The sequence below is a fragment of the Lithobates pipiens genome, unplaced genomic scaffold (genome assembly GCF_037356315.1).
Source record: "Lithobates pipiens isolate NorthernLeopardFrog02 unplaced genomic scaffold, aLitPip1_a1.2 Scaffold_27, whole genome shotgun sequence".
NCBI lineage: Eukaryota > Metazoa > Chordata > Amphibia > Anura > Ranidae > Lithobates > Lithobates pipiens.
Window position 1 is genome coordinate 203,216,160 of NW_027507788.1, and position 17,082 is coordinate 203,233,241.

General features: G+C 42.3%; 1 protein-coding gene across 1 annotated transcript in view; it reads left to right on the plus strand.

Moving 5' to 3' along the window:
• The first annotated feature begins 9,136 nt into the window (after positions 1-9,136).
• DRD2 (dopamine receptor D2) overlaps positions 9,137-17,082 on the plus strand; it is a 640,087-nt gene continuing 632,141 nt past the window's right edge. Inside the window, exon 1 of the mRNA XM_077458131.1 lies at positions 9,137-9,730. The gene's annotated coding sequence lies outside the window, so the exon portion shown is untranslated. The remainder of the gene's footprint in view (positions 9,731-17,082) is intronic.

The following is a 17,082-nucleotide window of genomic DNA, read 5'->3' on the forward strand; positions in this document are numbered from 1 at the left end:
GGAAACAGCATAAAAAAAAGAGAAGGCATCTCTAAGTTCAGTGGCATTAAACTTTTAATTTACCAAAGGGTTAAAAACACTTACTAGAGGTGGAGGTTTGGAAACTCATCACTGTATAAAAGAGTCAAGCTGAAGGGATAGCCCTGGGATGATCATGTTCGCAATGGGTGTTGTGGATTCCGGACTGTCCAGCAGAGGGAAACCACATAATCAGTAGCAGAAGAGATGGCTATGTTGGAGTAAACCAGCATAGGATGCTGGACTCGTGGGTGACGTCACCTCAAGCCAGTGTGGAACGCACAGGCCTGAAATGACGTTAGTAATGTGGGACAAATTAAATTTGCCAAATTAAACGTTTAAAGAGGAAGTAAACCCTGATGAGTTTACTTCCTCTTTCATTCCCTGCAAAGGCAAAGCATAATGGACTACTATGCATCGCATAGTAGTCCATTATGTGTCACTTACCTGACACAGGAGCCAGCGAAGTCACCGCTGTCCCCTGAAGTTCCGAGCGTCCATCTTCTTGGTGGGTCTCCGTGGGTCTCGCTGCTCCGGCGCTGTGATTCGCCGGAGCAGCGATGACGTCACTCCCGCGCATGCGCACGGGAGCAGAGACGCGCGGCATTGCGCGGCATCGTCGTCATCGACGTTCCCCCCGCTCAGTGCGCATGCGCCATAGATAGCGGTGCCCGTCTTCGGGCAAATATCTCCTAAACCGTATAGGTTTGGGAGATATTTCTTGGACCTACAGGTAAGCCTTAATCTAGGCTTACCTGTAGGTCAAAGTGGTTTGTAAGGGTTTACAACCACTTTAATGCTGCTGCAGTTATTTATTTATTTATTTTTTTTGAGTTTAAAAGATATTTATTGAAACAAAGATGATACATGGATCAAATTGCTCTCACGCAGGAGAGTCAGCAGTAAGGCACATGGTAAGGAACAAAAAAACAGTATGCCAAGGAACAATACAAAGGGGGAGAATAGCACCCGCGAACAGTATCCACGAAGATGAAGGCCATGGATGCCGGGCTCGTGTGAACTGGGGGGGAGCGAGTGATGCACATGGGAGTCCGCTAATAAAAGAGAAGTCTAGGGGAGGGGGAGAGGGGTACGGTTTAGTGGTGAGGGGAGAATCCAATTTCCTTTGGGGAGCCCGGCTTCCAGACACCCCACATGGGCTCAGACTGTGCCAGGAGCTCAGAGCCCCCCAAACCCCTAACCCCCTAGGAATACCGTGTGCATCAAGCCTGACATAGGATAACTTAAAAGGAAGAACGTCAACCATACAAACTCAGTGACTGATAGCATAGTAATTAGTGCGATCCGACTCTGGACCCCCCAAAAAAGATACAAAGGGAGGGGCCAGAGTGGGGTAGGCCCTACGGGCCACAAGACAGCAGCGCCATTGCAGGCCGGTAGGTAGGAGCGAATAATCTTGCTCAGTCCAGGCTCTGATCTTGTGCCATATATCCATCTCCTCCCGACGAAAGATTTAGAGGGGAGGGGTGGAGTAAAGAGGGGGGGGAAAGACAGGACAGAAGCAGAGGGGACAGAAGAGGAAAAGGGGGAAGGGGAAGGAGTGGTTCGGGGAGGTACCCATGTCAGGGGGAGCTCCTTAGGAAAGACGGGGATCTCGCTGTGACACTGGTTGTCAAAATTACGTCCCGTTCTAGGACTAGAGGAGAACCCCTACGTAGCGAGCCCAGGGATCCCAGATTTTTTTGAATCTTTTAGATTTATCAATGATGAGACTAGAGGTCCTTTCTTGGAACATAATCCAGGAGATTTTTTGTTTAGCTGCTGGGTACGAGACCTTTGGGGACTTCCAAGACCGGGCTATGGTCATCTTGGCACTAATGAGAATGTAATGGATCAAACATTGGCACCTTCTTTTTTTTATCCTTTTTTTTTATGCAGACTGACTTCTGGCTGCTGATGAGGGGGGCTAGAAGAATTGTTAGGAGTGATTTAGCATACTTAAACACCCCTCCTTGCTGTCACTTGCCCTGCTTCATCAAGCTTTAAGTGACCCTGTGACCCTGTGACCCTATACACAATTGTTTAAACCAATGCATATCGTAAAAGAAGACAGTACACAAGAACCTTTTCATGCTGCCCACCCCATGTCACTAATAACCGTCCTGATGCTGAGAACATTTCTGCTGATGTCTAAAGGAGGAATTGACACTCAGTAAAATTTCAATCTCCTGGGTTCAGCTCAATTGGTTCCCCTTCAGACAGCCGATTTCACAGCACCAGAGTGGCATTCAGAAATGTAGGCAGAGAAGGAAATATGAGTATGTACTGTTTATGCACTGGTTTAAGCAATTTCTATAGTAAAAGGGTTACTTTAAAGCAGTACCTAATGCATTTTAGCCCCTTCGTGCCTAAAGGTAAAACAAGTGTTAATGCCTAAGCACAATTTTGCAATTTTTATATTAGTTACTAAAACTGTATCACAACTACAACTACTTTGTGTAACCAGGTGGATTATACCTTGTTTTTTTCAGGACAAATTGTGCTTTAATTTAGTGATAAATGGTAATGGATATATCCTGTTTTTTTTTTTTGTTTTTTTTTTTGTTTTTTTATTATCATAGGAAAACTGTCCCAAAATAGTAAAAATATTTTTTTTTTAATTAAATTTAGCTGCATATTTATTGTAACTACCATAACCTACCACCTAAGAACAACCCAAATTAAATTCTCTTGCTCTGGACAATTGCAGTGACACCACATATGTGTATGTTAGTTGTTGTATGTGCCCGTAGTACAGCCCAGAAACAAACAATAGTGCGCATTTTGCTTTTTTTTTTTATCTTACCTAAAACACGCCAACACTAATTGATACTAAAAAATGCTTTAAAAAAAAAAAAATCCTGCCCAAAATATACTGACCATGACCTTTGACTCTTACTTGACCCAAAACTAACCCTGGCACTGACCTAGATCAAAACCCTAATTTAGCTATTATTATTATCTTTTTTTCTCTGCAAGGAGAGTCACTGAGAGAGAAACACAGGGGCGGGCTTCACAGTGACTGATCACTGTGATAGCCAATCAGAGGCTGTCACAGCGATCAGGTGACCCAGAACTGGAAGTTCCAGGTACCGATTGTTAGTTCAGGGCCCGGGGCTTCAGATGAGTCCCCGGTCTCTCTTCCAGCACAAAGACAGTTACGCAGATATGCAGCCCCATGGAAAAAAGCCCAGTCCAGTGAAGCTGCATATCTGTGTACTGCCAGCGTGAAGGAGTTAAATACTTTGATCCAGCTGGTAAATCTACTAAATTTGGTCACTCCCATGGAAATGGAGAATCACTGTAGTAGCCACTGTTACTACAGTGATGCTGCTGTCTTCTGGATTCCATGTTTTGAAGCTGCCCTGCTGCACTGTAAAAAACAGAGGTCATCGTGAGTCGGGTTGCAGGTTCCGTGGACTCAACCGCTGCGGGGATACCCGCGATCACCTCACAGAGAGGAAGAACCCGTTCTGCCTAGTGACAGTATCACTGATCTCTACTCCCTGTGATCGGAGCAGAGATCAGTGACATGTCACATGTAGCCATGCCCCCCCACATTTAGAAACACTCTCCAGGACACATTTAACCCTTACACTGCCCCCTAGTGGTTAACCCCTTCACTGCCAGTGTCATTTACACAGGAATCAGTGTATTTGAATAGCACTGATTGCTGTATAAACGACAATGGTCCCAAAAACGTGTCAAAAATGCCCACCATAATGTCACAGTCATGATAAAAATCACTGATTGGTGCCATTACTAGTAAGAAAAAAAATATATTAATAAAAATTCCATAAACCTATCCCCTATTTTTAAAGGCTATAACTTTTGCGCAAACCAATCAATAAATGCTTATTGTGTTTTTTTTTTTACCAAAAATATGTAGAAGAATATGTATCGGCCTAACCTGAGGAAAAAAACGTTTTTTTATATATTTTTGGGGGATATTTATTATAGCTAAATGTAAAAAATAATGAATTTTTTCAAAGTTGTCGCTCTTTTTTTGTTTATAGCACAAAAAATAAAAACCGCAGGGGTGATCAAATACTACCAAAGGAAAGCTCTTATTTGTGGGAAAAAAAGGACATCAATTTTGTTTGGGAGCCACGTCACACGACCGCGCAATTATCAGTTACACTGACGCAGTGCCAAATCGCAAAAAGTGCTCTGGTCAGGAGGGGGGTAAATTCTTCCGGGGTTGAAGCGGTTAAAGGTCAGTTTCTATCTGTCAAGTTAAATCATTCAGTTGTAAAAAAAAGCCTGTGTACATGAAGCCTGTGTACATGAACGTTTCAAAATCATTTATTGCACAGCTCCGAGGGTCTTCTTCCGTCTTAGGGGTCTTCTCACCGGACTCCTCCGCTATCTTCTGCTGTTATGCTAGCTCTTTTACTAGCGGAGCAGCCTAACTTTCTTCTTCGTCGCCATCTGGGGGTATTTTTCCGACATCGGGGGTCTTGTCCCCCTCTTCGGTTCTTCTTGCTGGACCTCCGCTTTCTTCCTTTAGCTCTTTTACTAGTGGTGGTCCGGTCTTCTGTCGCCACCTCTTCTTCCGACTTCGGGGATCTTGTCCCCCTCTTCGGTTCTTCTTGCCGGGCCTCTGCTCCTTCTTCCAGCTCTTTTACTGGTGGTGGCCCGGACTTCTGTCGCCGCTATTGTCCCAGCCTTCACTTCTTCTCTTCTTCCTTGACATGTTGACTCAACGCTGTCTCTGGCCATAATGACAGGGACATGTTGTACGGCGACTTATATAGGGGCAGTGGGCGGGGTCACTGGGTGATGTCCCTGCCCATTATGATGTCACAGTCCCAGAGGATGCTTTTTTGGGGAAAAAAGTCCAAGTCCATCGGATAGTTTGATTGTGTGTACGCCCCATCACAGTTCTAACTCTTTATTGGCCATAAATAAATTCTCAGTACATAACTACATCCAAACAGTGAACAATGTGCTTCTGTGTTCTCCGTGACTACCCTCAAGTGCTCCTGCACTCACCAGAAAATTATGACCCCCTGCTAAGTCAAAACAGCTTTCAAGTGGTATCCCTCCTAGGCTCCTCACTGCACTCCTGCTATTACTTTCCTGGTCCGTCTTCAGCTTCCATTCTGGTAAGTATCAGTTTCAATACAATAGCACCAATGCTCAGACAGCAATGAGGACAAGAGGGGAGAATAAGCTCCCAAGGTGTAACTTTTTTTAAGCGATTAGATAAAATCATTGCACTTACATTAAAAACAAAAATAAGCTCTCATCTAGACCCGGAAGTGCAGTAACCAGTAGGCCCAATACAATTCACCTTTACTGATATATTTGAAATTCTTGTATACACATGAGGCAAACTATTGTAAACTATTGTAAAGCATTGTGTGAGAGGTTTGGTCAGTATTAGACACTATTTTGTTGAGCTGCGTTAACAGCCAAACCAAAGAAATGTGCAATAGACCTGGAACTAGACTAGTATTTGGGCTACAGCACTGGGCAAGAGGTCACAAGGCCTCTGAGACAAGACGCCCCAGGTAGAGCCAAAAAAAAAGGTTAGCCTTTTTAGTATTTCAGAATACTACCTACATTTGCTACTATAGCAGCTCCACCTATTGAACTCACCAAAGGAAGTAAGACCACCAAGGTGAAATAAGATATGTATGGAGGCAGGGAGAGTTTTTGAAGAGCTCATATTGTGAGCTGATAGGTTTAAGTGCACAAAGGAAGGTCCATAAAGACATGGATGAGCAAGTTTTGGGGATGTCTCCTACCTGTTCCAACATGACCTTTGGGATGAATTAGAGTGGAGACAATTACAATTCAATGCAATTATATAAATATATATAATATTTCTATGCAGTATATACCTACTGTATAAATAAATATATATATATATATAACACACACAAGCTCAAATTCTACAGTGGGACAAACTCTACCCAACCGCTTCACCAACATCTCAATGGTATCAGGCACTGTCGTTGCCTTCAAAACTTTCTCGCTGCACATCGCATTGGGAGTCTCTACAAAAACTGTTCCAGCACTGGTACTTCACTCCAAGCAGACTTGCCAAAATTTACCCCTCGGAATCTAACCTTTGCTGGAGAAATTGCGGATTGCCAGGAACTCTTCTTCACACTTGGTGGGAATGCCCCTCCATCACGCATTATTGGGAACAGATAACAAAACTGCTCCAAGTCAGCTTCCCCGCGACAAGGAACCTATCTGCTCTTGATCTCCTCCTGGGCCTGATGGTCCCCACATGGCCCAGAAAAACCCAAACCGTAGCCACCCATATACTCATAGCCGCAAGATTGGCACTTGCTAGAAAGTGGAAGAAACCATCTCCCCCCTCCATTCAGGAAGTGATCACAATTCTAAATGATAATTTTAAATTGGAATACAGCTTCGCCAAGGCTCACATGACTACAGGAAAATTTTATAAAAGCTGGGAGTCCTGGGTCAAGGATCCCAGAAGCATAGAGCTGGAATGACTTCTCGGTCACATAATACGTAGGATTCCTGCACCTCCTACTGTAACCCATTGCACCCCCATGTATTGGCAGAATTGTATTTCAAATTACCTGCACACAACTGTGCGGAAGCACCCAACATCGGGTTCTAGTTCTTATGTAATCAACTGTGATGTACTGTCGACACTATAAACTAGGGACCTATGTTGGTAACTGTTTTTTTTATTTTTTATTATTATTTCTCCCCTTCTTTCAGTTAAGTTCTAGGTTTTTCCTGCATCGACTTATAATGCACACTCGGGAAGGGGTTGTCTGCCGCCTCCAGACACAGTTAGTTCCCAGATGGGGTGTCTGGAGTGGCATGACACCGTTCTCAGCCTTCCTCCCAGCAATTATACTGTGCTTCACTGTTGAAATAGTTCGCAACTGTTTGTATACTGATAACAAGTATGTATCGGTAACCGATTTTCAATCTACTGATGTATGACACCGTTCAATACTTATTGTTATTCTGTAAAACTACAATAAAAACCGTTAAAAAAAAAAAAAAAAAAATATATATATATATATATATATATATATATATAAATATACACAATATATACTGTATTTTATATATTTTGTATATATAGTAAACCTGTAAAATATGAGCGGATGCTCAGCTCTTAGCACCTGCAGAAAGCAATAATTCCACCAAGTTTAGCATTGAGCGAGGGTTGCTTCTGCTTTGATTTGAACCAGTTATCTCGGTTTAGCCTCAAGAGTAATCTCTGGTCTGCTTATGTGATGGTATATACAATAAAACATCCCCCCCCCCCCCCTCACTGCTTTCTTCCATAGGGCTATATGGTAACGGTAATGAAGGCAAGGGGACTGTGCTGGCTATATCCTGCGATCTGCTGTTACTTCTGCTGCTGTTGAAGCAGAAGCAGTTGAAATAAATAGGATCATTTAGTAGAGCAATGCAAAAAGAAATGAATCTGTTATTTGTACAGCATCCCATAGCAACCAACCGAATTGCAGCTTTTATCACCTAAATCAGTTACAGTAATGTGTTAATTAGTAACTGGTTGGCACAGACTACTGTTGCCATGAAAGTATACTATATGTAAACCTACTCATTAGAATATTATAGAAATTTTAATAGTAGTTTTCAATGTTTCTTTTTACTGCAGCTTTAATTAAAATAATACAGTGAACTTGCCATTAAAGTGGTTGTAAATGCAGTTTTTTTTAATAACATGTTATAGTTACCCAATCTGGGAAATGGTTTTGCTCACGGTGGCCCCTGAAACTGGTGGCACTTTTGACTCCTCCTCTTCTCTATGTGTCACCATAGGAAGCTGTTTCCTATGGGGATTCACAGGCGAGCTAAAAAAAAAAAAAGTCCTGCCAGCAGCTTCTTTGGAGCGGTGAAGGAGCGGTGTGTTTACCGCTCCTCCACCGCTGCTCCCCATTGAAATCAATGGGGCAGCACTGTAATACCGCCGGCAAAACGCCACTATTGCAGCATATTGCCGGCGGTTTTAACCCAGGGTAAAAGCGCCCCGCTAGCAGCCGAAATGCGCCGGTGCGAATCCGGCGGTAAAAATAGCGGCGTTTTACCGCCGACGCAATGGGCGGTGTGGTGTGAAAGGGGTCTTAGGACTACAAACACTTGTATATGCACATTGCAAAAGCATGTTCCACTATTGTCACCATCCGGGGGGGAATCTGCATTAAATCTGACATGCAGCAGTTGCTGGAATGCATGCATCTAAACAGAAAGTGGCTGCAAAAGGGAAACAGGAGATCAACAATGCTAATATGCAAAATTTAAAAAAAAAAAAAGATGAAAAAAGCAATTGTTTATTATACACATTTGGTTAGGGAACTGTTATTCAGCTAGGGATTACATGTACTTGAAACCTTCTTAAAAATGTTATTGAACTAACCTTACACTTCTACATAGCATGCTATTAATAAACTGGTGGGTTTCTGAAATCCCCTTTAAGCAGCTGTTACATATCTTAAAGGATAGTCACTAAAATCAAAAGCATTATGTACACAACAGTGAAAAATCACATATTCAAATGGAATATATAAAAAATAAATTAAAAAAAATGTATGTATAATGAAAGAGTGATAGTCTGCAGCAAGAAGGGGGCGAGTAAGCGGGAGGTAGTGGGGGCTGGAGGAGACAAGAGGAACAATTGATCACATTCACTATATAAAGTCATGAGTTGATTTTTTTTTTTTCCAATCAGGCTTAGCAAGAGTACAAGATGTGATTTTAAGCAGAAAGCTGTGACAGTCCTATGGTAAGAGGAGGGATGCATTGCTAGAAGACACATAGGCAATGAGGGAATTAAAACAATAGGAACAGTTGGCATTTAAAATGCAGAGATGGTCCTAAAGGAGGGATGGAGTGAAGAAAATGAATAAGGCAAGTGGGCTTTCTCAAGCTGAAGCTGTCGGACCCCCTGCTCCTCCTCCTTACCTGATAGCTCAAGGGAGCTGTCCAGACCTCAGTGCTGAATTCTTATTTTCCTGCTCACTGTAGCAAAGAATCGCTTCTCATTCTGATTTCAATGCTAGCTTCTTCTCGCCTTGACTGTACTTTCCTCTGCGAGCTTTTAATACATCTCCCCCCCCCCCCCCACCACCACCACCACCCAGCAGCCACAAGAAAATAAAGACTGTGAGAAACCCTCCCTTGCCTGACAGCTACAGCTGGATGTCTCAGGGAAGCAAGCACTGCAGCTCTGAACACTAGTGACTCAAGCTGACAAAGTTTGTCAGCCTAGCTGAGCTTGATACATATAGTTCTCTCAGCTCCTGGACCTGCAGGGTTTATCTATCCAAGCTGCCGCAAAATTTTATTACAGCTAATAACTGTGGCTTTTGCTTGATGCCGTAAACAAAAATCCATCCTCTGGGTTGCCAATAACCGCTTCTGATGTCCAAGTGCAACCGCAAACTGAAAAGTCAATTGATGGTCAATTCGCAATCCGGAGTCGCTGCTGGCTTGTTTAGAGCTGCGATCAATTATTGATGAGCTGTGGACAAAGAAGAAAAAAAAAAAAAAAAAAGAAGAAAAACAGCTATCAAAACTAATTTGATGCTTCTCCGCGAATATCTTTTGTAGACGCGCATGTTTTCCTGCGTGGGTTTGATGGTACTGATTTATGAAAACTCCCTAGAAGTAGAGACCTCAGGAAGTGGTGTGGGATCTAGCATGGTGATGCTTCTTTACTACTGAATCTTATGGCTTGAAGGTAAGACAAGTACTTTCAATGTATACACCGGGCACCATGTTTATGTTTCCCTCTCAATAACTCTATAAATTTTTTTTTTTCATGAATGACTATGCTAATTAAGAAACGAATAGAGCTTTTGGTTAATGTGTGGAAGCCACTGATATGCAAAGTTGTAGCCCGGCAGGACCTCAGTAGGTTGTTTTAAAGAAATAAGGTTGTGATAAGGTTATGCTTTTATGGACTCAAGCAACAGTTAATGATGTTTAATAGAACCTCTCGTGATTTAATTAGGCAACTCTGATAATGGCAAGGTTAAACTAGTTACAACAAAATTATGAAAAATGCATCTTAGTCTGAGTTGGACAGTCTAGCCCGTTGCCTGCGGCGGGGCAAACCTTAAATCAAGGGCTACAATTAACTCTTCACTATCCAAAAAGGTTGTGCTATAAGAGAGCCCTCTTGTTATATTATTTTCATGCATTTTTTTTTATTCTTTCCTATCTCTGACATTTTTTTTTTCTTCTAAGCCCCCGTACACACGGTCGGAGATTTCGGCAACCAAATCCGTCGTATTAATTCCAACGGATTAATAGTGATGTTGCATACACACGGTCGGACTCAGTTGTCGGAAAATCCGATTGTACATAACGTGATGACGTTATTTCGTTACGACGGGACTACGTTCAGGCTAGTGGCCAATAGATTTGGTCTAGGAATTTGATCTGAGGATGCGTGGCACTTTGTCCGATCGGAGTAGGCTACACATGATCGGAGTATGTCCGATCGGAGCATTTTGTCGGAAAATTTTACCGGCAAGTTGGAAAAGTTGGTCCGTCGGAATATCCGACAGTCCGATGCAGACCACACACAGTCGGAATATCCGACAAAATGGTCCGATAGGACACATTCCGTCAGAATCTCCGACTCTGTGTACAAGGGCTTAGAAATAATGTCTTACTTCTATCATATACTTGATTAGGAAAGGAATGATCCATCTAAAAAAAAAAAAAAAAAATGGATTGTAAAAATGGATTGTAAAAATGTATTGTTATAGATTGCTCTTGCTTTTTGATGTGGGTCTAAAATCCAGGTGACCTCATGTGTATGAAGTCAGTAATGTCGCGCGTAAGAGGGAAGGGTCAGATTCAAATGAATTCGATTTAGGCAGCAAATCCAGTGTGGAGAGAAAAAGTCATGTTGTGTGTTTGCTTAATGTGTCTTTTTTCATTCAGCAAGTAAAACTCTTCAAATGAAATACCTACAAGCCCGTAATAGCTATGTAATAAAAGGCAGAGAGTACTGTCTAAAGTGCAATAACTTAAACTGGCCATACACCTATAGATTATCTGCAGATTTTCTATGATTAGATGGAAAAAGTGCAACAGATTTCTCCATGTTCGCTAAACTTTGTGGATGAAGGAATCTCCCACTTTTTCCATCTAACCATAGAAAATCTGCAGATAATCTATAGGTGTATGGCCAGCTTTATTTAGACTAATCAGAGTTCCTACTGATATTTGATTGATTGATATGGATTATTGCACTTTGCATATCTTTCTTACTTTGAGTTTCCCCTCTAGATTTACTAAACAAACACACCACTTTCCATAATATAATAGAATATTCCAAAAATAATATGGGATCCAGGTCTATACATACAAATACATACTCATCTAAATAATCGGAAATGGAAGTGTAATGAGCTGGGGAAAATTACATTGGAAGGAAGGGTGTAGAATTTATTGTTTAGTGTTCACGTCTACATAATTTATTTCTTCATTAGGTTATTGATTTATTGTGGTTTTGCTGGTTTGTTTTCTTTAAGTAATCCATTACTTATTTCTAGACAACTTATATTACTATTACATTGTTTTATCTTCTCCCAACCCCCCCCCCCAACAATTGCGTATAGATAAAATTGGCAGGGCTAACGTTCAAAACAGGATCAACGTTGGCTCAAAATGTGTCTCATCAATAATTCCACTGGGTGGTAGTATCCCTCTAAATTCTTCTACAGTATGAGTGGTCTGTTATCTTGAACCATATGCATGTTTAACAAGCATGGCACACGTTTATGTAGAGAGCACTTGTTGTACTGGTTAATGTTCGCCCTTGCACAAACAATGACACCACTTACCGCTTTTGTTTGTTTTTGTATGACTGTATATGCGCATTATTTTTCATATGACTTACTTACAAAACCATAAATCCCAATAAATCATGATATTCTCTGGTTGGAAAGGATTGCTGGGACTATTTTGTTTTCTGGTGTAGATTGTCAAGTTATAGTTTTGTGTGATCTAATAAAATCTAGGAATAGCAGCTTCGGAATATCATTTGTACAAGCACACAAGTTCTGCCACCACATTGCAATGTTTCCTTCAAGCTGTCACTTTTCCTGGTCAAAGAAATGTTGATGCATGTCCCCATATATTGTATTGCTTTTTCTAGAAGGTAAAGGCTTTCAGTTACAGGCTTGCTGTTTTATTGCTATAATTGGCATTTTAAATGTATTTACTGTCAGTCGCTCTGGTCAGGCAGTGCTATATTGATATTGAAATGCAATATTATGTAAGGGTGTTTCAGACACGTACAGATATACACACATGTGCAAATCACTTGAGACTATGCTTACATCTGATATGTTTGATGAAATAAGCTCCGCATGTGAAGACACCCTGATTGATGTTTTAGTAAACAGCCATATATTTAGCATTTTATGAGATATGCAAGACTGACAGAAGTAATACTGGTGTGCTTCAGAAATGTCAGCCCTTTGCTGAATTGGGTCCTGTAGTCTGTCACCTCCACTTGTATTGGTGAATGAATATAAAGGTCCCCTTAACCTGAAAGTGGTGGTTAAAGTGATTGTAAATGATAACCTTGTGAAACAACCTTTTCCAGTTAAAAAAATAAATAAAAGGAAAAACATTGTATGTATAGATATTAAAAAAAAAAACATTATAAATACCTTTTTTTCCCTTTTTTTTATAAGTGATCACATTCCCTCTGATCTCAGATGCATAGGGCAGCACAGTGGTGTAGTGGTGAGCACACTCACCTAGCAGCAATAGGGTTGCTGGTTCAAATCCCAACCACAACACTATCTGCCTGGAGTTTGCATGTTCTCCCTGTGCCTGCGTGGGTTTCCTCCCACACTCATAAAGACATGCTGGTAGGTTAATTAGACCCTGTCCAAAAAAATTGACCATAATATGTGTATGTCAATGTTGTAAGTGTGTCAGGACCCTACAGGTTAAAGGACCAGCATAAAAGCCACAGATGGATACCAGTGGCAAGAAAGCACCCTGAGCAGTTCAGTTAGCATAGGTAGAGCTATACAAGTCATTCATTCAAGAGCTGGGGAGGGAGAAGCAACAGGACACTGAGCTTTCCAGTGAATGGCTGTGCGGGGGAGTATTTGTTAGATGCAGGCTATATTAAACATACAATTTTTTTTTGTAGAAAAGATCTTTGCATTTTGGGTTTCCAGCCTATACAGCATTAGACTTGTGTACAGCGGAAAATTTTGTTTAGTTTTGGTTCGTTGTCATTCGTAAAATACATCATTTCGTTCTGTTATATTTGTTATGTTACGTTAATACGTTTTCGGATAATTCGTTATTATTCGTAGAGTGTCGAATTCATTCGTTCGTATTAGTTGAAATTCGCTATTTATGTATGTATAGACATTCGTGATAATGATTCGTAGTTTGGAAAGTCGTTTGTTTATTGAATCTTTTAACACACACAATGACAACGTCTCTTCTCCTCGGCTCAGATACAATACAACACCCTTCTAACTCAGTTCTCAGGAATGCACTTTGCAAGTAATCCATCCTCCGGAAATGAAAATGAATTAGCTGATTGGACTATAAGATTTACTTTGAGCTGACCTTTTGTTTCATTAGATCTTTAAAGAATTACCGAATTCATGTCAAATTAATTCGAATTCATCCGTTATATTTCTTTTGTAGTCGTTGTTATTCATTATTTTTTTATTCGGACATTCGGATGCATTCGGCCGAATTTCGATGCGTTACGAAACGAATTGCACAAGTCTATACAGCATGGTCTCACTTTCTCTGCTGCATTTTATTATTTAAATTATAGAAGAGTAGGATGAGAAAACCTCCCTGCTGAAGAAGAAAACCATTGGATTGGGCTAATCAGGAATCAGACCTATATTTATCCTCTTTCAGAAACGATTACACTCACCAAAATGACTAACCACATAAATCAATAGTTAAACAGTGCTTAATACTCAAATCCACCGTTATCCTTCACATAGGGTTTTCTCTATCCACTAACAACTCCCTTCAGATTAGCATTGGAGGAAAAAAAAAAAAAAAAAAACATTCTGCAGTATAAAACCATAAATAATTGTATACATACATAACTGTATTTAAATAAAAGCATAAAAATAGCTTGTTCACAAGGCAGGTGCTGTACCAGCATCCAGCACATGCACTCTGCCACCCTACTCCACACCTGGTCTCTGTAAAGTTTTTAGTGAGGATATTGGAGGGGATCAGCACTGGATCTATTCATCACGGCACTTTTGTGGAAGTGGTACTCATAGTTACATAGTTAGTCAGGCTGAAAAAAGACACTCTTGTACATTATTACTGAATTTTGCAATAAGGAATTGTAAATATATTTATGGGTATTGTAGCTTGCTTGCATTCACTGATGAATTGATTTGACACTTTTGTTTGCACGGTAAGATCCGTTTATGGAACTTTATTTGCGTATTATTGTGCACTAAATAATTATTTTGCACCTGTTTGCATATTATGGTCATTTGATTATTTGTTAGTATTAGTTACATAGTTATATAGTAAGTGAGGTTGAAAAAAGACACAAGTCCATCAAGTCCAACCTATGTGTGTGATTGGTTAATATTTTTTACAGTGAACTGTATAATACATACTGATTGTTTAATCAGATCTCGTAAGTAAGATTGCTTGTCTTGATTGTTTCTAAAATATATTCAGCAAATTAAAGTGGTTGTAAACCCTTACAACACACTTTGACCTACAGGTAAGCCTAGATTAAAGGGATTGTAAAGTGAATTTATTTTTTTTTTAAATAACAAACATGTCATACTTACCTCCACTGTGCAGCTCGTTTTGCACAGAGTGGCCCCGAACCTGGTCTTCTGGGGTCCCTCGGCGGCTGTCTCGGCTTCCTCCCGCAGGTGCTTCTCACGTTCATGAGAGCTCCCTCGCATGGTGAGAAGCATCTGCGGGCGCGCTCCCATGATACAGCCGGCGGCTATAGCCACTCGCTGTATCACACGCCCCCCCCGGCGCTCCGCGTCAGTGGATGTGATTGACAGCAGCGCGAGCCAATGGCTGCGCTGCTTTCTATCCATCCACTCTAGCCAATCAGCAGCCAGGCTGAACGGTGGAAAGGACGTTGGGGGACAAGCGTGGGACTTTCGAGGGGTGAGGTAAGTAAAACGTGCAGCTCGTTTTGCACAGAGTGGCCCCAAACCTGGTCTTCTGGGGTCCCTCGGCGGCTGTCTCGGCTTCCTCCCGCAGGTGCTTCTCACGTTCACGAGAGCTCCCTCGCATGGTGAGAAGCATCTGCGGGCGCGCTCCCGTGATACAGCCGGCGGCTATAGCCGCTCGCTGTATCACACGCCCCCCCGGCGCTCCGCGTCAGTGGATGTGATTGACAGCAGCGCGAGCCAATGGCTGCGCTGCTTTCCATCCATCCACTCCAGACAATCAGCAGCCAGGCTGAACGGTGGAAAGGACGTTGGGGGACGAGCGTGGGACTTTCGAGGGGTGAGGTAAGTAAAACGTGCAGCTCGTTTTGCACAGAGTGGCCCCGAACCTGGTCTTCTGGGGTCCCTCGGCGGCTGTCTCGGCTTCCTCCCGCAGGTGCTTCTCACGTTCACGAGAGCTCCCTCGCATGGTGAGAAGCATCTGCGGGCGCGCTCCCGTGATACAGCCGGCGGCTATAGCCGCTTGCTGTATCACACAGCCGACCCCCCTGGCGCTCCGCGTCAGTGGATGTGATTGACAGCAGCGCGAGCCAATGGCTGCGCTGCTTTCCATCCATCCACTCCAGCCAATCAGCGGCCAGGCTGAACGGTGGAAAGGACGCTGGGGGACGAGCGTGGGACATTTGAGGGGTGAGGTAAGTAAAATGGGGGGGGGCTGGGGGGTGCCGGGACTGTCAGATGTTTTTTCACCTTAATGCATAGACTGCATTAAGATGAAAAAACATTTACCTTTACAACCCCTTTAAGGCTTACCTGTAGGTCCAAGAAATATCTCCTAAACCTACACGGTTTAGGAGATATTTGCCAAAAGACAGGCACTGCTGTCTATGGCGCAGTGTGCTGTAGACAGCGGCGCGCAGGCGCACTGAGCGCGGCATCGTCAACGCGCGTGTCGGCTCCCGTGCGCATGCGCGGGAGTGACGTCATCGCGGCTTCGCCGAATGACAGCGGCACAGAAGCGAGACCCCCCCCCCCCCCCCCCCGAGAAGATGGATGCTTCGGACTACAGGGGACAGCGGTGACATCGCTGGCTCTTGTGTCAGGTAAGTAACACATAATGGACTACTATGCGATGCATAGTAGTCCATAATGCTTTGCCTTTGCAGGGAATGAAAGAGGAAGTAAACCCATCAGGGTTTACTTCCTCTTTAAATGTTGATGTGTAAAGATATACCTTCTGGCCAAAAGAGTATGAATGCATGATTATGACACCTATGCGAGTAGTACCTATGCAAATAGTACATGCCATTCCAAGATTAGCTGAATAAAATCAAGCAAATTGCCATGAAATAAAAACATGTGTAAAACAAGTATGCACTTTTTTTGTCCCAACTTGACCGTGCCCCTGTACACAAAGCCAGGTCCATTAAGACACGAGTTTAGCATGGAAAAACTCAAATCACTTACAGAGAACCCCCGACCTCAACCCTACTGAAGACTTTTATTCGTGTACACTAAAGTTCCTAAACTTGATTTAAGAAGCTTTCGGCATCTTTTTGCCATAGCTCCTAAACTCAACTGTCGCATCAACATGTACGCATAGACTTCTGGCAGAGTTTAAGAGCTGCTGTGGTTAGGGGAGCTTCAACCTCCCTCTCCTGAATGCGGAAGAATGTTTGGACCATAGGCAATATGCATATGAAGCCTAAGGATGAATTGGAATGCTGGTGGCAGTCCAGGTCCAAAATTAATTTCAATTCAAAAATGTTATTTTTGGTGAATGGACACATTACAAAATCTTACACATAGACACATTCCAAAATCTTATGGCAAGACAGAAGAGTGGTGACGCATATAGTCACAAAAGTGGAGTGGGGGTGGTGGAGGTATTTCATATATCAATACCCATAGCTAC